Source organism: Mus caroli, unplaced genomic scaffold (genome assembly GCF_978045245.1).
Source record: "Mus caroli unplaced genomic scaffold, Mus_caroli_1 scaffold_17, whole genome shotgun sequence".
Lineage (NCBI taxonomy): Eukaryota > Metazoa > Chordata > Mammalia > Rodentia > Muridae > Mus > Mus caroli.
Window position 1 is genome coordinate 5,754,192 of NW_028227272.1, and position 23,410 is coordinate 5,777,601.

A 23,410-nucleotide genomic window follows, 5' to 3' on the forward strand; every position below is an offset into this window, starting at 1 on the left:
CTGTACACAAGCCTGTAGGGCATTTCCTTAATTAGTGATTGATGGGGACAGATCTAGTCCACTGTGAATGGTTCCATCCCAGGGCTGGTGGTCCTGGGTTTATAAGAAAGTAGACTCATCAAGCCAGGGGGAACAAGCCAGGAAGCAGCATCTCTCCATAAACCCTGCATCAGCTCCTGCCTCCAGGTTCCCACCCTGCTTAAGCTCTGTCCTGACTTCCTTTGATGATGAACAGAGATGTGGGAGTGTAAGCTGAAAGATCTCTTTCCTCCCCAACTTACTTTCTGATCATAGTGTTTCATCGCAACAATAGAAACCTAACTGGGTTTTCAGTTGCCTCCATTTTAGTGGTGGAAAAGCATAGACTTTGTTGAGGTCTATCCTCAAGATCACCCAATCTGAGTGACACCTGAGAGATGTATGCTTAGTTTCCAAGCCTTTCTTCTTTCTTCTTTCTTGTCTGTTGCTGTTTCTTTCCCACTGCATTTAATTCATAAGCAGGGAGACATTAGTATCTTTTGTTAAGTACCACTACATTCTGCAAGCTTAAGAAACTTGGCTGAAAGCACCATGGTGCCTCTTCAGAGATTGGAGAAAGGTTGAGTGGTATCATGCCATTTGGGGACAGTCCCTCATCACACTCCTTCTAGGTTATCAAGGCAAGCAAGATCTGTCCATCTTTGAGAGCTGTGTGGAAACCCTTCCCTACTCTGCTTGAAATATCTGCACTTGAACAAATATCTTCCTGGTTCTTCTCAGCTTTTCTCTGAACTATTTGCCCTAAAAATACACTTTGACATTATGCACAAACATCGAAGAGACATTTATTTGGTCCTGACCTTTGTACGGTTTCTGCTAAAAGAGATTTGGTGACACACAAATGGGACTGAATTATTTATAGGTCCAAGGGGAAATCAAAGTTGCTTTTATCCCTATTGAAAGTGTATCAGAAGGCGAGAGAGTGCCAAATTAGCTTTGGCTTCTCTCAGAGGGAATCCAGCTAGACCCAAAGGTGCTTATTAAAGTTGAGGGTGCCATTAATGACTGGCTCATTGGAAATCTCCACAAGTTGGGTCTGTTGTTCCTTTTGAACACCTTGCCAGGAGATAAGTCTGTATCCTTCCTGATAGGAAGTTTGTAGGATAAACATAGCAGACAGAGGTGGGTTTATAGGCTCAGTGCACTCTCTGGCTGTTGTTCACTTATGAATTTATAATATTGACAAATGCTGATTGGGTATGTATTTAGTGCTGGAAAATTTAGGTTTCATGAGTTCATTAAAAATTTGATAAGATTTACTCTTTAGCGTGCGTGCACGTGTGTGTGTGTGTGTGTGTGTGTGTGTGTGTGTGTGCATGTGTGCATGTGAAGAGGCCATAGAAGTTCCAGGCAGTTGAGAGCTGCCCTGCTCGAGTGCTAGGAACCCAATTCTGGATCTAAAGCAGAAGTTCCTGCTCTTAACCACAGAGTCATCTCTCCAGCCTCATGAACTCATTTTAAACAAGGATTTAACAAATACTCAGTTTTTGTCTTTTCTTGGCTTGTTGTTTCAGATGTGACAATTGATGTAGCAAGGCTGATGTGGTCCTTTACGGGTGACACACTAGTCCTTTTTCCAGGGAAGCAAAGATAACGAGTGGGCAAGGATCAAGAAGACTCTCCTCTTCTCCCTTCTCTTCCTCCTCACCAGCAACACTACCACTATCACTCATGTTTATTGAATATTTTTAATCGGTCATACCTCCCATGTGTGCATGTGTGCATAGGTCAGGTATGAGGAGGGCAGAATTCCATTTTAGGTATCTTCTTTTATTATTCTTTAATTTTTTGAGACAGGTTCTCTCACTGAGCCTGGAGATGACATTTCTCCTCCCCAGCCTAGAGTTAGAGAAGTGCGCTCCTGCTCCTGCCTTCCTATGGGTTCTTGGGATCTGAACTCAGGCCCTCATACTTGCACAGCGGTCACTTTCTGACTGACTGACTGGTCTGTCCATCTCATCCAATACTATCTTGTCCTGTGCTAAATAAGATAGCCCACACGCTCACTCATTGAGGCAAGACTTATTAAGACAACCCACGTTGCATAGAGAATGAAACACACAGTTTAAGTAACTTACGTGGAGAGCCAAGTCTTGGGATTTGGGGACTGGGCTCAAATCAAGGTAGTCAGTGTACCAGGTAGCTTAGATAGAGGGATGTATAAAGGCTATAGGCCCAGAGGCATCAGGAAGTCAGAGATAGGGAATCTAAAGTAGGCCTAAATGGAAGACAAGAAGGAAAAGCTATTGATTCTCCCCGAAGTCCATCTCCTTAGCTTCCAAGACAAGGTCTTAAGAGGAATGGAGGAGAAGTGTTAACCATAATGTCTTCTCTGAGGACCCAGGGGTGAAGCTGAGTAAGGAACTTAAACAAATACCTTTTGAAGGAATAATGAAAACAGTGTTATGGAATAGCAAAATAGCATCTCTGTGTTAATATTCATTGAATTCTCATCAGGTCGTAGGAATTGTGAAAGATGTTTAACTGGGACTGGGAGCTGGCTCATTGAGGATCTGAGATTGAATCTCCAGAGCCTATGAACAATAGTTATTTTTTGGTCAGTTTGCTACAAACCTAGACATATCTGGGGAGAAGGAGTCTCAACTAAGGAATTGCCTTTGTCAAGTTAGCCCATGGGGATGTCTGTGGGGGTATTCTTTTGTTGCTGATTGGGGTGGGAAGGCAAGCAGATGCTCTGAGTTGTATAAGAGAGTTAGGAAGAAAGCTAGTAAGCTGTGTCTCTACATGGTCTTTGATTGAGTTCCTATATCCAGTTTCTGCCTTGAGTTCTTACTTTGGCTTCCCTCAATGATGGACTGTAACATGTTAATCCAAATAAACCCACACTCCAGGTGTTTTTGGTCAGTGTCTTATAGAAGTTAATTTAAAAACAGCTGGGCATGGTTGTTTGCATCTGTAATCCAAGCACTCATATTGGGAGATATGAGGTAGAGAGAGATGTCTGTCAGTGGGTAACTAGGGAGCCTGTTTCAAACAAGGTGAGGAGATCAAGGCTAATCTCTGACCTTCACATACATGCCACATAAGCACCTACATGTATACACATGCACACACACTCACACATGCACAATGCATGTATGCACAACAAATATTTCTAAAATAAAGATGTTTTAGTTATTAACAAACTTATGAGGAGCAATTAAGTCTCCATCTCACTGTATCAAAAATAAATTGCAGCTAGATTAAAAAAGAACTATCTGCAAAATATAAACACATTTAATACACTTCTCTATGAACAGAAGGCCAGAGGAACGTGAGGAAAAATTTACAGAAGATGATGGATGAATTTCACTTTTCTTCATAGTTTTCTTTGTAGTTACTTTTTTCCCTATAGTCTAGCCAAGTAACTTTGAAACCAAGAAATGCACAATAGATCCCCTTCTCTCCACTTTTCTCTCGGTGTGTATGTGTGTACTAACATGTGTCTTCTTATGTGTGCAGGTACACTTCTGTGTGTATAGGGTACATCACAGTCACATGTGTACAGGTAGAGGCCAAAGGTCAACCTCTGGTGTCCTCTCTCCATTTCTCTCTGTCTCATTTCTGTCTCTGTCTCTCACATCTTTGTCTCTGTCTGTTGGTCTGTCTGTCTCCGTCTTTCGTGGCACTCCCTGGTGATGCCAGGTTGCTGGCCAGAGCACACCCCCCCCCCAATCTGGATGCTGTTGCCTTTACAGTGGTGAGATTACAGGTGTGAGCCACCACAGCTGGCTTTTATGTGGGTTCTAGGGATCAGACTCAGTTCCTCCTGCCCATGAATTAGGCTCTCGGCCTATTGAGCCATTTCCCTACCTCAGTCCCCTCTCCCCTGTCTTTAACTCCCGTTTCTGTTCCAGTCACCACTAGCCACCCTCTTCAGTCTCTTGCCCTTGCAGCTCCTCTCCCAGGCCCAGAAACCCCAGACTCCTCTACCACTCAGTTCCACCCAAAGCCAGACTGTCCTCGAGTGCCTCAAACACCCGAGGCTCGCCCAGCTCTGGCTTCCAAGAGCAGCAGGAATCATCCACTGCTGTTTGGTGCTGTCTCATCCATTTTTAGCCCTCGCTGTGGGCTTCTCAGGCTCTCTTAATATGTAAGAACCACTTTACTTTTTAGCTAGAGACTTCTTGAATTTTTCTCCAGTAATTTTACTGTAATATTTACATCTCAGCTGAATTGCTATAACTCACCCAGAGCACATACAATATAGTTCAAATGCATGCCCCAAATTTAAAGACTTGTTACCCTTCCCCTCCCCCGGATGAAGATGGAACCTAGGGTTTTGCCCATATTTAATGACTGGATTTAGAATTATTGTGGAAACACACCTCTGGAAGTGTTCATGAGAGTGTTTCCAGAAAGGCTTAACTGAAGAGGAAGGACCCGCCTTGAATGTGGGTGCCACCATTCCACAGGCTTGGGTCAGGGGCTGACTAACAACCAGCAAATGCTCTGAGATCCTGCAATGATCTCTGACAGGGCCTGCAACAGGACCAACTCCTTCACACTCCTGCTTCGCACATGGATGCCCAGCATGTTGGACTGTCTCTCAATCTATGAGCAAGATAAGCCCTTCCCCGCTTACGTTACTTTCGGCAGGTATTTTGTTATAGTGATGAGAAAAGTAGCTAGAACCATAGACAAACACTCTGCGCCCCTGACCCATGTGTTGGGGTCTAATGAAATACTGATATGGACCTTATGAAATACTTTTGGGAGATAGGTCTCTCAATTCCGTTCTCCTGGGAGGGGCTGCAGACAAGGAGTGAGTCATGTACTCAGGTGACTTCTTGTGAACCAATCCCCTAATGAATAAAGGAGCCAATCACTGGGCAAGTAGGAGGGACTTTTGGATTGGATGGAGGAAGAGAAGTAGGAGGAGAGAGTGAGAGCCTTTTCGATGTGGAACAGCATGAGGACAAGATGTAGCTACTAGTGTCTCCGGGTTTCAAGGGTAGATAAAGGCTTACAAGATTAAGATTTTAGTTGTTGCGACCTGCGATTGAGTTACCATTGTTTCTAAACTAAATTTTCTATGTGGCGTTTTTCCTTAACACAGAGGCTCGTCTGGTTCCAGAGAGAAATGTACAGTGACAGACCATGGATTTGCCTGATGTACATCACAAAGGCTGTGGGGGACTTGAAATGTTGAGGTTGAGAGATTTTAGAGCTCTAAGTCAGAGAGTCTCCACAAGATAAAAGCAGGTCGGCCATTTCCAACCAGCCCTACAGGGCAGAGAGTTGCTGGACAATAGTGCGGGAAGCCTGCCAGTCATCAAGAGGTTGGTTGCTGGGTGTTGTGGCAGCTGTTATGTAGGGCTGGGGTGACAACAATCTGCCAAGAGAACTCAGGAGCTCTGGCCCAGAGAGACCTCTAAGTTGAAATCACCTGGCTAGAGACATGTGGCTTGCAGTAGTGTGGCAAGCTTGCCAGTCATTTTTAATATTTCCCATAACAGTCTTGTGAAGGCTGACTGGGTCGCAAGAATTTCCAGAGTAACACCAAATGCTGCTCTACACTGTGACTTGGTCCTGGCTCAGCTATTGTTTAGAACACTCATTGCTTCCCCAGCTGAGATAATCTCTCATAAAAATGTGCTCCCTCTGAAATAGGCACCACGGCCCACCCAGGAGTGACACCTCACTGGGCCGTTAGTGCTTCGATTCCATGATGGAGTTTCTCTACCGTTCCATCAAGCTTCTCTGCCTTCTTTGAATTCGATCCTTCTTTCCCATCAGCTGCTGTCTCTGCTGAAATGTCCTTGTACAATGTGGTAGGTCCCCTGCATGGATCATCTCCACCGTGCATTCCCTTCACCCAGGCTAACTGCTTCCCCTTCAGAGCTGGTTTTCTCGTCTTGTACTGTGTTGGCCTGATGGCAGCTCCGAAGCAATAAAAGGGACAGGGATGGCTCCTGCCACTGTTATAATCCACCAAGTCAGCCTACTGAAAGGGTTTCATCATGTTGTTGGCACACACACTCCAGAACATACACAGTACTTAGAGGTTCCCAGATGCTCCAGCAGTTGCTCCTCCCTTGACCCCAGGTCCAAGCTCTGCATCTCCTCCAGGACTCCCAGAAGTGCCATTTGAGTCTGGTGAGTTCTTTTGTGGGGGTTGTTTTGTTATTGTTTTAGACAGAGTCTCACAATGTATACAGGCTGGCCTGGAACTCAGGGCCCTCATGCTTTTGAGTCAAATGCTTTACTGAGCTGTGTCCCCAGCTGCACTTTGCTCTTGAGATCATTTGTGCTGGGGATCATCTTGGGTGACTCTTTGGTTCTTTAATGGCAGAGTTAGAACCTTTTTTGTTTCATTTTTTTGCCCCTAGGTGGATGTGGTCAGACTCCAGTCCTCCCATGTTACTGGGCGTCAGTCATGGGACCTCTGTCAGTTCACCTTCTCTCTCCCGACCGATTCTCCATTCCACCTGCACAGAGGGCCTGACGGACTCCTGGTGGCTGCTTTGCAGGAAGAGAGAGAGAGAGATTTAAGAAGCTGTCGTTTCCTTGAGGAGCCTCTGTACTGGATATCTCTTAGATGATCAATGCTGGCAGAGCCTTAGTGACCAATTTTACTGTATTTGAGTCATCTAACTTCCTTAGACTTTCTTACCTATAGTTTCTGTCACATATATTCTTAATTGATTTTGAGACAGTGTCATGTACCACAGGTTGGCCTCAAACTGACAGTGTAGCTAAGGATACCCTTGAACTTTTGGTCCCTTGCTTTCACCTCCTGAATGCTGAGATCATAGGTACATAGCACCATACCTAACTAACTCAGTTTTGGGACTGGAACCTAGAACTTTGGGCATGCGCCACTAATTGAGCCACACACAAAGCTTCTTATTCCTACTTTAATCAAATCATTATGAAAAATTCGAGCAGAAGGAATAGGCAGTCAGCCTGAGAACTCTTGTACACACTGAAGGGTTTTTGGATCTGAGGTATATTATAACAGGGTGGTCCTGCATAGCCAATTGTACAGTTATAGTTCACCTGATAGCAAAGGTCTGACTGTTTTCATATAAAGGAGATATAGAGATGAATGTCCACACTTAAGAAGGGAGCCTGAGGAGATGATGCAGTCTGTAGATAGTTCTGTAGTCTTACAAAAATAATGTTTGCTTGGCAAGAGGGAAAAGTGGTTCTTAGAGTTCATGTGAAGGACTGAAAGGCTTGAAGACTTCGCTGCTCACTGGACCAGTGCTGACAAAGGAATTGTGGTCTCACTATTCGTGACATTACCCCCACCCCCGCCCCCAATGTAGAGTTGATTTTTTTTCTTTATTTCTTCAGGGAAAACCCATCAGTAGCTTTATAAAAGTATCAATGACCAAGCTGGATTTGCTGCTTAGATCATTTTCAGAAAATGCCTCTCCAATGTTCACTTTGAGGAGAATCAAAGACAGTTTCTCTAAAGTCAAATTTATTGAAATTGTCTAGAGTGGCATTGCTTCTTCTACAAGCTGTTCTGGAGGCCAAGTGTGGGTAACAGGGCAGACTTCAAGGAGACACCCCACCGAGATCAGCAGAGAAACATCTGTCTCTACGTGGAGATCAACTGCTAAAAATACTTCCATATGCTGAGGCCAGTCACCCATGTTGGGGACCTTTCCTCAATAACACCCATGTGACAACTGAAGTCCTACAGTGGCCCAGGAAAAAAAGGAACAAAGGAAATCAGACCACCATCTAGGGTCCCCATGGATGTGAGGCAGAACTTGGTCTTAGGCACATTGTCTTTCATCTGTTGTACCCCTTGCTCCTCCCTAGGGTTGGGATGCGGTGCTGGTTTATGTTCTGTGAGATAAACAGCGCCACACAGTTTTTATGAATAGCAACATTTTCAGCTGAAATCCCAGTGGCCAGTGAGCTCTTTCCTACCGCACTACCGTGGTTAGCATCATGAGCAAAGGATCTCTCTCTTTTTTCCTTTTTTTTTTCTTTTTTTTTTCCAGACAGGGTTTCTCTGTGTAGCCCTGGCTGTCCTGGAACTCACTTTGTAGACCAGGCTGGCCTCAAACTCAGAAATCCGCCTGCCTCTGCCTTCCAAGTCCTGTGATTAAAGGCGTGCACCACCACTGCCCGGCGGCAAAGGATCTCTTAAGTCCACCTCCACCCAAAGCAGCAGGTGCTTGTGGCACCTCCGTGTCATGGTGTTTGTGGTGTTCACATAAACCTAGATGCTTGGGAAAGGGACTCTCAATCCAGGAGTTTCCTTTTATCAGATTGGTTTGTGGGCACATCTGTGGGCATGCCATTTTCTCAATTGCAGATGGCTTTGGAGGGACTAGCCCACTGTGGGCAGTGCCATCCCTGGGCATATGAATGGGCTTGGGCTGTATAAGAACGAGAGCTGAACAAGCCAGGAGAAGCAGTCCAATGAGTTGTGTTCCTCCATGGCCTCTGCTTCAGTTCCTGTCTCCATGTCCCTGTCTCAAGCTTTTGTCCCTGGTTTCACTTGATGACAAACTGCAACTTGTAAGCCAAGTAACCTTTTCCTCCCTGCAACTTGGCTTTGGCCAGTGTTTTATCATAGGAACAGAAAGCAAACTAGAGCTGAAGTTGGCACCAAGAGATGCAGGACCATGGAACAACAGCCAAGGTCACTGGCAGGAGTGGAGTGGAACTGGCCTTAGCCTACAGGACACGTGACTTTGTATGGACACAGATTTTCATTTCTCTTAAGTGAATAGCTAGATGGGCAATTGTTGTGTCCGGCCAGCAGATCACAGCCTGGGTTCTAGCCTGGAAAGGCATTTTGGAAACCTGGAAGAGAAGAGGGGCTAGGCGGCGAGAAAAAAGAATGAAGCTAAGACAAGATTCTGATCAAAGCTCAATTTTACTATTTTCAGACACTCAGTTATAAAGGAAGGGGGAGGGAACCCAATTTCCCGCCAAGTAATCTCGGGGTCCAGTAGCAGGACGAACGTGTGTGTGCCTCCAAGCAACAAAGGCAGGGTCCAGCAGTAGGCGTGGCAGGACGAATGAGCAGGAAGCTCCACCCTTGAGCAAGCAGGTTCAAGCAGGTGGGGGGAGACCACAGGCAATGACTGCATCATAAGTGCATGTGATTGTCAAAGTTGTAGCTGCTACGCTAGGAAGGTAATAGTATATCTTGGTTCTCCCTAATGGCCAGTGACATGGAACACCTTTGTCTGTGTCATGTTATTATATATGTATGAATACACACAGACACACACACACAGACACACACACACACACATATTACTTTAAAAAAGATTATAATTACATTTTCTCCCTTCCCTGTCCTTCAAATCCTCCCATATTCTGTTCTTTGCAGTCTTTGAAATTCATGGCCTCTTTTCTTCATTAACTGTTATTACATGCACATATGTATATACATATATTTCTAAATATAACCTGCTTATTCTGTATAACAGATGTGCTTTTGTTTTATTGTTGTTGTTGTTTTGTTTTTGTTTTTTTGTTTTTTTTTTTCAAGACAGGGTTTCTCTGTGTAGCCTTGGCTGTCCTGGAACTCACTCTGTAGACCAGGCTGGCCTCGAACTCAGAAATCCGCCTGCCTCAGCCTCCCAAGTACTGGGATTAAAGGTGTGCGCCACCACGCCCAGCAACAGATGTGCTTTTAATTTAAGTGTTTGCTAAACTGTTTTTGCTCATTTAAGAAGCATTTTAAATAAACATTATTATTACTGTATGTATAGATATGATGTGTGTGACAGGTGTGCACATACTCGTGTGTGTGTGCGTGTGCGTGTGCGTGTGCGTGTGCGTGTGTGTGTGTGTGTGTGTGTGTGTGTGTGTGTGTGTAGGTCAGAGGACAACACTGTGGAGTCATCCCTTTAATGGATCCCAGGGAATGAAATCCAGATCACCAAGTTTATCCAGTGCTGCCTTTTTCTGCTGAGTCATCTCAGCAGCCTAACTTCCCTTTTTCTGCTGAGTCATCTCACCAGCCTAACTTCCCTTTTTCTGCTGAGTCATCTCAGCAGCCTAACTTCCCTTTGAGTCTTCAGGGTTCCTTAAATGATCTGGACACAAGTCCTTGGTCGGTATCTGTCTCACAAAATCTTTGCTTCAGGTGGTTCTTTTTATTTCTGTAAGGATGTCCTTTGAAGGCATAACATTTTAAACTTGGGCAAGAGCTATGTTTTTGTTGTTGTTGTTGTTTTGTTTTTTCCTGGGTCTTGTTTTTGGTATCATGTCTGAGAAACCCAAGGTTGCAAAGGTTTCATTCTGTTTGTTTTTGTTCTCTTGAGAAATTTCACAGTTTAACATTTTATGCCTAAGCGTGTGATCCATTTTGATTTTTTTTTTGTATATAGGCATGTGAGACATGAATCAATTAAAAGTAACTTTATTGCTTTAAATTATGTATGTGTGTGTGTGTATGTGTGTGTGTGTGTATGTGTGTGTGTGTGTGAATGTCTATATGTAGGTATGTGCACATGAGTGCAGGTGCCTCCAGAGGTTGTGGGAATCTGTAATCTTAGAGAATATAAGATGACCTGAAAGACCTACCCCCCAGAAGGTTGTGTTGAACACTCCCTTCCTGGAATGTCCCAGCCAAATAAGCTTTACAAGAAAGCTAGGCAGGTGACCAAGAATGTTTCAGTTTCCTTTTCTGGTGACTAAGACCTCACCTCACCCAGGGCCATCAATGCTGCTAAAGGAAGGTCATGAAAGACTCTTGCCTCTCTGGAAGGGAGAGGCTAATTACCATTTCTAAAGGGGGGAATGAAAAGGTCAGCTGGGGCCAACAATGGGCTTAAACCAACTCTTGTTGTTATCAAGGCCTACCCTTAAACTGTATAAAAAGTGTGTGCCTAGGAGATTCAGGGTGGCCTCTGCCCCTATTGCAGGATGGCCCCCGGCACACCTGATCAATAAACCTCATTTTTATTGCATCGATCTCCGTCTCTGTGTTTCTGTGAGTGGGACATCCTGGACTAAGGCTCATTGGGTGTTGGGAGCTATTAAGACAACTCTTGATCTCTAAATTGGGCCTCTCCCCCCCCCCCCCCGAGAAGAAAAAGGGGGTCAAAAGCGGACCACCGACACACCAATTCCGAGAATGTTCCAGCCCTACCAATTCCGAGAATGTTCCAGCCCTAAGCCATCACCGATGTCCTGACCACACCCTGATACCACCAAGTTCCTGCTTCCCCGTATAGCTGCCAAAAGAAAGAATTTCGCCGGGCGTGGTGGCGCACGCCTTTAATCCCAGCACTCGGGAGGCAGAGGCAGGCGGATTTCTGAGTTCGAGGACAGCCTGGTCTACAAAGTGAGCTCCAGGACAGCCAGGGCTATAAAGAGAAACCCTGTCTCAAAAAACCAAAAAAAAAAAAAAAAAAAAAAAAAAAAAGAAAGAAAGAATTTCTATTGCCCCCCCTCCCATAAGTACTTATCCTTTTGCTTGTGCATTTAAGCCTTAGACCTTTTTTCAATAGATTTGGGGCTTTGATACATTCCAGAACAGTTTCCGTGTCGTTATTCGTACAAGGCCCTCGTCTCTCTCTACCCCCCATTTGGTTCTTAGGAGGAGGTCCCCTCGTGACCCTCGAATAACTGGACCTGCTGGACGGGTCAATTGGGTCTTACAAGGTCAGAAGAGTTGGATGCCCTGAAACTGGAGTTACAGGTGATTGTAAATTGCTTGATGTGAGTGCTGGGAATTACACTCAGGTCTTTTGAAAACCTTTGAAATGGTAGTTGGTGCTCTTAACCACTGCCAATTTTCCTCTAAGTACTAGATAGACAGGTTGATTGATGACTGTGTTTGAGTCTGCTGTAAGCCTGTTCGTATTCTGAGCTCTGGTTATATTAATTTATGGAGAGAAGTTCCGACTATGATTATGGACTTGTCTATTTTTTGGGACATTTTCTCTGGTTTGGCTTTATAAATTCTGAAACAAAAAATTGTTCTATGTGCTGAACGTTTCATACTGTTATGTCCTCTTGATGGACTGAGCCCATATCTTCATGAGATGAACATACACTCTCTGCAATCCACACTGTATGACTAGCAGTCACCCGGGTTCTCTCCTGGCTGGTGTAAGCATACTGCATCCTTTTATCTGTGCTCTCACAGGATGGATTTTTTTACCCTAGATCTTTTTGGTCAGGGTTAGCATGGTATATCTTCCTCACCCTAGCATTTTTTTAGACTAGAGTTAGCATTACATTTCCCCTAACTTTTACTTTAATGTTAAAAGTCTATCACTTACAGTGAGGGATGTAGTTTAAGCACCATGTGTTTCAAATTTTTTCTGAATGTTGGACATCTCTGTTCCTGTGTGTTCTCCAGCTAGCATTCCCTCTAATCTTATTACATGGCTCTTTTCCCTCAGTGCCCCAATTAGTACTTGGTGGAACTCTTGGGGGCTTCCTCTGCATCTCTAAATGTATTGCATTGTTCTCCCCTGATTTAAAGGTACCCCATGTTTAGTTTTTAATAAGATAAATGTCATGCATTGTGTATGAATTAAAAAAAATCTACATCTAATAATGATAATTATTAGATTATCATATTATGATAATTGTTAATATTATCATCATTATTGTCATCATCATCATCATTTTAAAAGCTTCTTAGTATTTTAGGAGTTTTCATTGTGTAGCGACCTTCTTATTTTAGCCTTCTGAGTGCTGGGATTTTAGATGAGCACCACCATGCCCAGGTCTCTGGATGTAATTTTCAGTGTACTTTCCCTGCCTAGTGTTTGCTGACCATTTTGGATCTGTAGACTGATATTCTCTGTTAATTTTGATGAATTCTGACATCACTCTTTCTGGCATTGTACAGAGCCATTTTCTCACTTTGTCATGGCTTAGATTTTCAAAGCAACAGTGTGTTGAAGTTTGACTCCTAATTTGGTGCTCTCCTGAAAGAGAGTAGAGCCCTTAGGGACTAGTGCCTACTAGAGGGAAGTTATGCCACTGGGAATATGTGCTTGAAGGAGACTTGGGGTCTAAGCCCCTTTCTGTCTCCCTTTCCCTCAGGGCCACATAAGGTTGCCCACTTCTTTCACTATGCACTTCTCCCATGATGTTCTGCTTCACCAAAAGCAACAGGATGAGCAACCATAGACTGAAACATCTGAAACAATGGGCCAAAGTGAATGGTTTCATGTCATAATTTGATTGTCTTAAGTACTTCATCAACAGAGCTCCGACACACACCTTTTCCTTCCAAGATGCCATTAAAAATATACGGTATCATCTGACATTGTCTGACCTGTCCCTAACATTGTATAAAAAGACTCCCATTCTTTATTTGCTTTGTTTGGATAATTTTATTTTGTTTGAGACAGTTTCTCTAGCCTGAGCTAGCCTCTTCTAGTCCATGCCCTTTCTGTTCTACACTCTCAAGTGCTCAGATCCCACAGGTATGTCATCAGCTGGCTTTGATTTGAGGGAGCCCCCTCTGCCTGTCATTTCTCTGCAGTTATGGAGAACTCATCTTTGGCTTTCTTGGCCGATCAATCTGTCAATCAATATCTAAAATGCATCCATTCTTCCTCATGTATATGCCTCACTTGTTACTAATTGTAAAGTTTGATTCTATAATCCACTTACTGAAGGGCTGGGGAGCTCTTCAGCTTTGATATATTCTGCTGTTCTAAATGCTATCAGATACAAAAATCTATTACTATTATAATATAATAATAATCGTATAATACATTACTATTAATTATTGTTGCTCTCCATGTCTTTGCGTAATCACTTGGCTCTGCCTGGCCATCCTGTTCCATCTGACTCACCTCCAGCCCTGCAGACTCCCTAGCAAGGTCACAGAGAATTTGAAGAGCAGCCTTCAGCTCCATCCTGCTGACCTTCCTAAGGGGTCACACTGGGTTGCTGTGAAGCTGCTCCTGCGGCCAGGCTGTAGCCTTGGATGGAGTCCCGATTAGAGATTATTTATTTCTTTCCTGATAAGCCTTTCGTATCTGTGACATTTATTTTCCAGGAAATTGGTTTCCTGCTTGATGTCTGAGGAGGCATTTGCTAAGATTCAGCCTCACCAAAAATCATGATGCTGATGACAATGGCGGCCGCCCTCTGCCAGGTGCTTTGCCTACATTACCTCTAATCCTTCCCGCAGTCCCGCACGGCAAATATTATCTCAGTCTTGCAGCTATACTTTATTTACACCCCACTACATTCTAGGACAGTTTATAGAAGGCTTTATGAGGATTCACAAAACATATCCCCAAAAGCAAAAGGTAAGGGTAAAGAGAGTGTTCTTTAATAAGCGGGCCTCAAACAGTCTTGGGGGATGAGGAGCCTTGCCAGCACTCTCGGATGTGCTAAATGGCAGAAATGTGATTTGAACCTGGCTCCTCTGGCAGCTAAGAGCTTTGACCTTGTGCTAAGCCAGTGTCAGGATGGACTTTGAGATGAAACAGGCAAGCATTGGAGGCAAAATTCAGCAGGCATAGACAATCCAAAGGCAGAGCTGTGAAGGCTGGGGTAGATCGTGGTATCACTTTGGTAATAGTGACCACAGCCTAGCCTAGGAGAGCAGAGCTTGACAATGGTCAGACACCAAGCGGGATTCAGAACAACTGAGAGCTATGCTCAGTGCTGTGCCTTATGGGAACCAAAAAGCATGAAGACCCTGTGCAAAAGCCTGCTGTGATCAAGGCAAGCACTGGCTGCTGTGGGGTGTCCAGTGGGAACCAGCCCCACCCTGCCTCTTCCCTCAGAGAGCTCTTTGTCTAGTGGGGAAGCTGGGTGCGAAAGAAAGAAGAACACACACATGAACAATCTCTGCAGGGAGAGACCCGGATACCAGAGGATTATCCTGAGACTGGTGAGGGCGGGAACAGAAATCAGGAAAAGGACACTGCAGAAACTTCAAGGTGGGAGTTCTCTTAGTTGGCACCTGCTGTTTACGCTTACTTATCACTTCCTAGTTGATGATAACTGAACCCTGTTTTTATTGGAGGTATGGCACGTAGAGGCTGGACACTGGAGGTGAGTTTACAGCTGGGCTCCCTTCTAGATAGAGCCCTCGGTTCTTGGCTTTTGAGCTGTAGAGAGTTGAGTCAAATGGTAATGAATGCTTCTGTTGAGGAACCTTCACATTGATTCCCACAGTGGCCAGCCCCACCAGCTTCTGTTCCCACTGACAGTGTATATAACCCATCCCTGGCAAACCATAGACTATCTGTTTCCTTGACGGCAGTCATTCTGACTGGGCTGGGATGGAATCTCAATGTCTTTTTGGAATCTGTTGTTGCAGGTGGCCACTCAGATCTTGGAGCTTGTCATAGCATTCTCAGGAAGTGATCACTATTCATCCTGCACAAGGTCCTTGTGGTCCCTAAATGGTCTTCAGCAAGACAGAGCTCCCCTAGTTATGAGGACCCTGCTCATTGCTGGGACCTGAAGCCAATGGCTCATTTCTCCTTCCTGCCATTCACTTGTCTCACTTTGCTTCCTCGATTTACCACATAAATCACTTGCGTCCAGGCCTTTTCCTTATGGTTCACTTTGGGGCAGTGTACATGGAGATGAATGCCATTTCAATGTGCTTAAGACTTGTTCTCAGGACCCATACTATGAAGCACCTTTCAGACAGGTCAGTGAGGTGGTTTAGTGGAACCTACAAGAGGTGTCTCAGTGCCCCGTGATGCCTGATTACCACTGTTTAGGAATCCCATTGGCAGGTAGGGTAGGAAAACCTGAGAGAGGGCCATCCCAGGCCCTCCTTGCTCTAACTCACCATTTGGCCCTCTCCAGGGGACACAGCAGGGTTTCTGGTGGTGAGGCTAGACATACTTTTCTCCCCACAGTTTTCAGGCTTCTGTTTTGATGCTGCTGGTTCTTTGAGTTGACTCGCAATTACTGAGTAATTCTCATTATCTCTCCTGACTGGAGGTGATGAAGACAATTTCTCCCACCCCCTTTACTGGTGCTCAGAATTTGAGTGCTAAGGAGAGAGGAATTTTGTCACTGTACATGGCTGTGGAGATTCCTCTCTCTAGCAATGCTCTCTCTGTGGTCCTGGGAGGTGGAGCAGGGACAGGGAACCAGGCAGAAGTGGGCCTCCTGGCAGGTTCATGTCACCTTTTAGGGGAAATAAAACCTTTTAACTACACACTTTGGGATTCCTGTGTAGTCTGCACTTGTGGTTTGACTGGGCATGGAATGAGGTGGGCAGGTGGAGGCAAGCTTGTCAGTTAGCTGCAGTCAGATGAGAGATGGTCTCATGAAGAATCTAATATTGGATGGGGAATGAGGATTACCTAGATGTACACAGAATGTCAAGCATTGTCTCAGTTAGAGTTTCATTGCTGGGAAGAGACACCACGACCATGACAACTCTTATAAAGGACAACATTTAATTGAGGCTTGCATACAGTTTCATTATCATTATGGCTGGAAGCATGGCAACATGTACACAGACATGGAGCAGGTGCAGCTGAGAGTTCTACATCTTGATCCGAAAGCAGCCAGGAGGAGACTGTCCTCAGCAGGCAGTCAGGAGCAGTGAGTGACGCTGGAACACTAGTAGCCCTCAATCTTCAGAACTGCAGGACACCCTTCCTCTAATAAGGCCACACCCACTCCAACAAGGCCACACCTCCTAATAGTGCCCCTTCCCATGGAAGCACCACCACAAGCGTGTTGTAGGTGGGAACCCAATAAATGCATCCACATGTTTTGTTCTCCTCTCCCTAGTCTTCATTTCTCCTCCTTCTAGCCCCTGTCTACTTTTCATTTCCCAGGTTAACTGTAAAATATGCCCATAAATGCACCAAGTATATTGGTGTGTAAGGGAATGGTGTTCAGCCTCAGAGTGAAGAGTCTCAGTGATGGAGAATTCACTCTGTCTCCCTCCATTCTAGTCCAATGTGGCAATGAGAAAATTAACTTCTTTGTTCCGTAACGTTTACTTATAAGTGAGTATGTGTGTGCACATGCCACTATGAGTCCTTGGAGGACAGAGGACAGTCATCAAGCTTGGCAGCAACCATCCTTAATGGCTGAGCCACTTTACTGGCCTCTGTAACCTTTACAACAGATATGAACTTCACATGACCTCATCACGTCTCTGCAGTATGATGCTCTCATTCTCAGTGCTGAATGCCCACTGATGAAGTCTTTTGTTTGAGATGGTCTCATGTAGCCCAGGCTGCTTTTGAATTTACTATGTAGTTTAGGATGGCCTTGAACTCCTAATTCTCCAGGACTCCATGCTTGTACCACTCTAATAGTCTATTGAGCTAAAAGAACAATGTCTGCTCCTCAATCTAGCCTTCCGTTTACCCACAAGACTTAGAGCAACACCTGCCTCTTCTGGAATGGCCTCTTTGCGTTCAAGTGGGTAATCACTTCATAGACTGGGGATACCTCCTCTCTTCTCTTGAACAATGTACCTTTGTCAATGCAAAGTAAGACAACAGAGTGTTTGGACCTCTCTTCTGTTTTAGTGTTTGCTAACAGACACTTTCACTGCCAGCGCATGTTTAGCTTAGTGTTGGGTGAAACTCACAAGTCAGAGTCTGCAAAGTCAAACACTGTCAGATGCCAGACGATGGCAAACGAGGGCGGCACGCTGGGGGAGGCTCCTTGTCACTCAGAGGGCTCCTGTTCTTTTTGTGGTGAGCAGTGGCTCCTGACTTTAGCAGATTGTTGATATGCAGAGTGTAGGCTCAGCATTAAAAACTAGACACGTGCACATACAAACCCAGGGGTAAAACTTCTTTTTGTGTATTAAAAAGAAACAACTAATGTTCCAGTAACATTAGGGGCATATTGCAGCGGGTGTCCTAGTGCAGAGCGTTAGAAACAGTCAAGGGCAGTGGGTCTCTGAACCTACAATAAGCTAATCAATGAGCAAGTGAGCCCGGTAGGGGCAGGGGCAGGGGCAGGGGCAGGGGCAGGGGCAGGGGCAGGGGCAGGGGCAGGGGCAGGGGCAGGGGCAGGGGCAGGGGCAGGGGCAGGGGCAGGGGCAGGGGCAGGGGCAGGACTGAGAGCAAGTGGGTGGGGCAAGGGCAGGGGCAGGACTGAGAGCAAGTGGGTTGGGCAGGGGCAGGACTGAGAGCTAGTGGGTTGGGCAGGGGCAGGGCTGAGAGCTAGTGGGTGGGGCAGGGGCAGCTCTAGTTTCTGGGATAGGCTGGTGTTGCAAGACCCAGGTATTTTTCTCCCTGATGTCATTTAGTTACTTATGTAAATTATCGTGGAACTGGGATCAGAAGCTCAGTTTTGGCTTCTCCAGAGTTTTAGCATTTTCCATTTTATAACTGGAGAATCCCTCTTCTCCACAAATGGATCAACCTTGGGCGTCATTTATCAGGAACCAACTACCTTGGTTTTATCTTTTACGTTTTTAAATTATTTTTTGGCCACTTCTCTCTTCGACCTAGAGCTTATACCAGTTAAGGCTAGGCTAGCTGGCCTGTGAGCTCCAGGGATCTTCATGTATCTGTCTTCCCAGAGCCGAGTCTACACACTGTATACTAACAATCTGCTAGAGTTGGGAGCCACTGCCACTATGCCAAGCTGTTTTATCCAAGTCCTGGGGACTGAACTCAGGGCTTCACACTATGTAATATTTTTATTGCACTTTACTAGCCAGGCCTCTCTTTAGCTCAATGGGAGACATTTTAATTATTTATTTTGTAGTTTCCACCTAGGTATATATTATGCATTGAACATATTTAGCTCCATGCCCTCATCCTCATTTTTACTGCCTCTCTGCCTTTATCCCTGTAGACAGTTTGGGGCCTACTTCCATTGTCATGTGCATGTGAGTGAGTGAGTGTGTGTGTGCGTGTATGTGTATGTGTGTGTGTGTGCGTGTATGTGTGTGTGTGATTTCCTGTATCCACATAGAATTCAGAAACTACAAATGAGGAAAACATATTTATTTGTTTTTTTTTTTTTTTTTTAAGGCTGGGTTAACTAATTTAACATGAACGAGTCTAGGTTGTATCCATTTCCCTGAAAATAACACAACTTTCTTCTTTATGGCAGCTAAGAAGTTCCATGCAATGGGAGATTTTGCAAGCTTATTAGTTTCTGGAGACAAAATGTGCTCTGCAGGCTGATGGTTTTAATGGCTGTTCCCCAGGAGATGAGGCTGTTCTGGGATACTCTGGAAACTTTAGGTGGGAGGACCTCTCTGGAGTATGCAGGTCACTCCGGCCTCTCTGCTTCCTGGTCAGCTGCAATGCCTAGAATTCTCCACCACACTCTTCCCACTACGTTCTCCTCCATGTCTGCCTGGCCATGATGGATTGAAACTCTCTGAAGCCATGAGCCAAAGTGATTCTCTCAGCCTGAAATTTGTTTCCATTGGGTGTTTGGGTCAGAGTCAGACAATGTGAATGGAGCTTAGGCAACTGCACTCTGGTGAGTCCAGGAGGAGGATGGTGAGCAAGGCATGTGCTGCAGGGGTCGGAGGGAGCGCAGATGAGCATGGGACATCACTGTCGACAGCTAACTGTAACAGAAGGACAAACATAGCTCTTGTACTTAGTTCCCTGTATCTCGGAGTATGTATTTTATCAGTGTCTTCTTGGCATGATAACAATTACTATAAACTTAGAGTTCTGAAGGTCAGAAAGGTCTCACTGGATAACATCAAAGGGGCCTGAGGAATGAGTTCTTTCTGAGACTCTACTGGTAGAAGGGTGACTTTGGTTTTTCTAGGTTCTAAGGCACCTGATATCCCACTCCCTCCAGCAGCCCTTTGTCTTCTCCCTTCTGTGTCTCCTTTCCACCCTAAGGACAGCATTGCAATGGACCTAGCCAATATTCAAGGTTGTCTCCCTACTTCAGATTTTACTCAAATTCTACCTGAAAAGCCCTCTTTCCTGCTGAGGCAGCATAATCACAGGTCTGGGCAGCAGAGAGTGGGCATGCCTGACATTGTGATCCTCCTTCCTACAATGCCTTCCTGGTAGGAGGAAGGGGTGGAATGTGGTATTGTGTCTCTAAAATGTCAAGGATCTAAAGTAATGGTACAGTCCTGTAATTCCAGAACTCAGAATGCTCAGGCACTACAAGTTTGAGGCTAGCCTAGGCTACCGAGTGACACAAGGTCTCAAAAAGCAAGTAAGCAAGTAAATAACAACAAAACCAGAACCCAACACCACCACCACTAAACAAGTCACCAGATAACAAAACAAAAAGCAGGCTAGCTTGGGTGTTCACTGTCAGGGACTGAACACCCAGCACCGGAAGCCTCTATACACCACATAGCACTGCTGAGAGAAGAAAGTAGAGAACACTTTGACCAGTGTGAATCTCTTAGGGGTCTAAGCCTTTTAGACAATGCCTTGTAAAGTTGCCTGTTTATTAACTGAGATATATCTCCTCACGCAAGCAGATACTTCTCTTGTTTAGAATTTGCCCTTTTAATTTACCATAGTCTTCAGTACTCTGTTTTCTCAGCCTTTGCCCTCTTCATTCACTTATTGTTATAAAGATTGCTCATAACAGTACTGGGGATTAGAACCTAAGGCCTTCCACATGCTAGCCATGTGCTTTACTTCTGAGCTACATCCCCACTACCATTATCATCATCATCATCACCACCACCACCACCACCACCACCACCACCACCACCACTGCTGTCATCATCATAGTTATTGTTGAGAGAAGATTTGACTATGGACCTCATGATGTCAGGCGTGTGCTCTAGTAGGGGTCTGGTTTTGCCAGCTGCAGGCAGTTTCTGAGATTGTGTGACATTTGGAATTCTGGTGACTCCTCAGAGGGTATTTAAATGCTAGGTCCCTGATGGGAGTGAATGGTTGTTGGTTGTTGTTGATCACTGTTGGTCAAATCACTCGTAGTAGTAGTAGTAGTAGTAGTAGTAGTAGTAGTAGTAGAAGAAGACGGAGAAGAAGAAGAAGAAGACGGAGAAGAAGAAGAAGAAGAAGAAGAAGAAGAAGAAGAAGAAGAAGAAGAAGAAGAAGAAGAAGAAGAAGAGGAGGAGGAGGAGGAGGAGGAGGAAGAGGAGGAGGAGAAATTAGATATTCTGATGGTGAAGATCAGATTGCCCCAAGGAATTGACACCCCCTAATCAGCAGGAAGTAGTAGTAGTGATAACACCACAACCTTTCCCTTCTATCCTTCTTTCTCCTTTCTAGTGTTATGGGTTTGAAAGGGTGGAAGAAAAGGAGAGGAGAATGTTGGAAGGGAGAAGAACCTACAAAGTAACAAGGGCAACTACACTACAGAGTGTCTACTCATGTCTGGCCCTGATATGTATCTTAGTGGATAAGTGGAGGCTGTGATCACAGCTGATGCAGATTATTGCCTACTCCATAGGCAACTCTTGCTCCTTGATGCCTTTCTCCTCTTCCCTGTAGCGTGACGTGTTACAAGGGAAACTGTCAGTGAATCCCTGTGGTCCTGTCTCCATGGTCTCCTGGCTTCCCTCAGATAAGGTTGCTCTGAGCAAGACATGCTTCCTAGAGCAGATCTGACTTGATGAAGTTATCATGTGTCAGGGCAGAGCAAAGCTCTCCACTGACAGTCACTCTGGGGAAAGTAAGCCAGCAAGTCACTGCCTGACACGTCTCCATTATGGGTTTTATTCTAGCTCCCCATGCATGACAGCTTCCAGAAGAGTGTTTCCTTGTAGGCCATCTTTCATGACCTCAGCTGACAGGTGGCCACCCAAGTGAGTCCCAGGGCTGCAAAATCCCAGATGTTACATGCAAAGAAAGGAATATAGTCCTCTCCATAAATAACAGACACATCTCTAAGGTATTGTTTGTTAGACACAAATGGTTACCAGGAACAGGAAGAAGAATGCATCACAGATACAAGGTCTTGCTACCACTCATTCACCTCCTGCCAGTCTACACATTCTGTGTTCTTTACTCATCAAATTGGATGGATCTTGCAATCTCTCCAGTGTCGAATGTGGCTGTTGTGTGCTGTTCTCACTGGCTTGGGCTAAGATGTCTCAAGGACCAGTTTCATCCTGCACTAGAAATGTTTATTAGCTAGGATGAGTGGGACACAGAAGAGATACCCACTTAAAGCAGTTTAGTCAATAGCAATTTATTTCTAAACTAACATAATTCAATAGGATGTGCATCTGAAATTGCTTCTAGTGGTCAGCTGTTTGTCATTTCTTTAGGGAGGCTTCCTCTCATGGAGCCAAGATGGCCCTTTCCACACCGTCATCCTGTTCCTCATGCCAGTGTCTAAAGTAGGTAATGGTGGGTGAATCGCTGATGGCTAGATAGCCAGTAAGGTCTGGGGCCTTTACTGCTGGTCATCAGCCTAGGGCCTGATGTTTGACCCCTTCTAATCTGGAGCTGCACACTCTGGGACATCATTGTCTCAGAAACTCTGAGTGGTTTGTCCACAGACTACTTGGGGCTCAGTGAGTGTTCCCTAAACCCCATCATCTGTGTTTCTCCTACTGCTCTCTAGTGTAGTTTTCAGTTAAGGAGCTTGCCATTTTGGACAGTGGTTTCTGTAGGGGGGTATACCAAGTGCTGCAAAACATTCACCAGCTTGCTAGGCTCTGCGCGGTGGATAACAGTTGTGTCTTTTCAATTGTGTCAATATAACATGCCACAAACATAGCCCAGGGTTCAGACACAACTCAAATCCCTGTGATTAGAGCCATTGCTCTTCAGAGCATGCTCTGTGACTCTCCAGGCTCTCTCCGGGTTCAGTATGAAGCCAGTAAGCCCTGAGCTTTCAGCATTTTGTGCTCTGAGCTCTCTTCTTCACTGGTTCAGGTGAGCAATATGAAGGTGGGCAAGTCTCTGATATTTACTTGCTTCTCATTCTCAGATGTTGTTGATTTAAGCAGAACCAGTCTCATGTGGGGGACACCAACCTGGAACGTTGTCGGGGTTAACTCTCTTCCCCAGTCTATACTGGCCTTGTGCCAACACAGAAAACTCATTATGCACTTCTACAGGGACCTGCTGGAGGTGTCAGCCATCTTGTTAATTGGCTCTCAACACAAGCAGAATTGGAAATAACCTTATGTATGTTAAAAGGTAAAACTAGCTTTGGTATGAAGTAGTGAAGTTTCTAGGTTGTAGAGGGGACAGGAAGGGGCTCCGACAATTGAGAATTTGTGTCTTGGAGAGCAGGGAGCAGGGGTCAGTTGGAGTTCTATGGGTGCATCTCACAAGCAAATTTTAGCTATTTGTTTGCTTCCCCACAAAACTTCAACTAACTAGGTGGTTTAAATTGGCAGAAAATTGTTCTCTTCAATTAGTCAGTCATTTTCCTATCATAAAAAAAGACCTTGGAAGTCAGGCATGGTGGCGCACACCTGTAATCCCAGCACTCAGGAGGCAGAGGCAGGTGCATTTCTGAGTTCGAGGCCAGCCTGGTCTACAAAGCAAGTTCCAGGACAGCCAGGGCTACACAGAGAAACCCT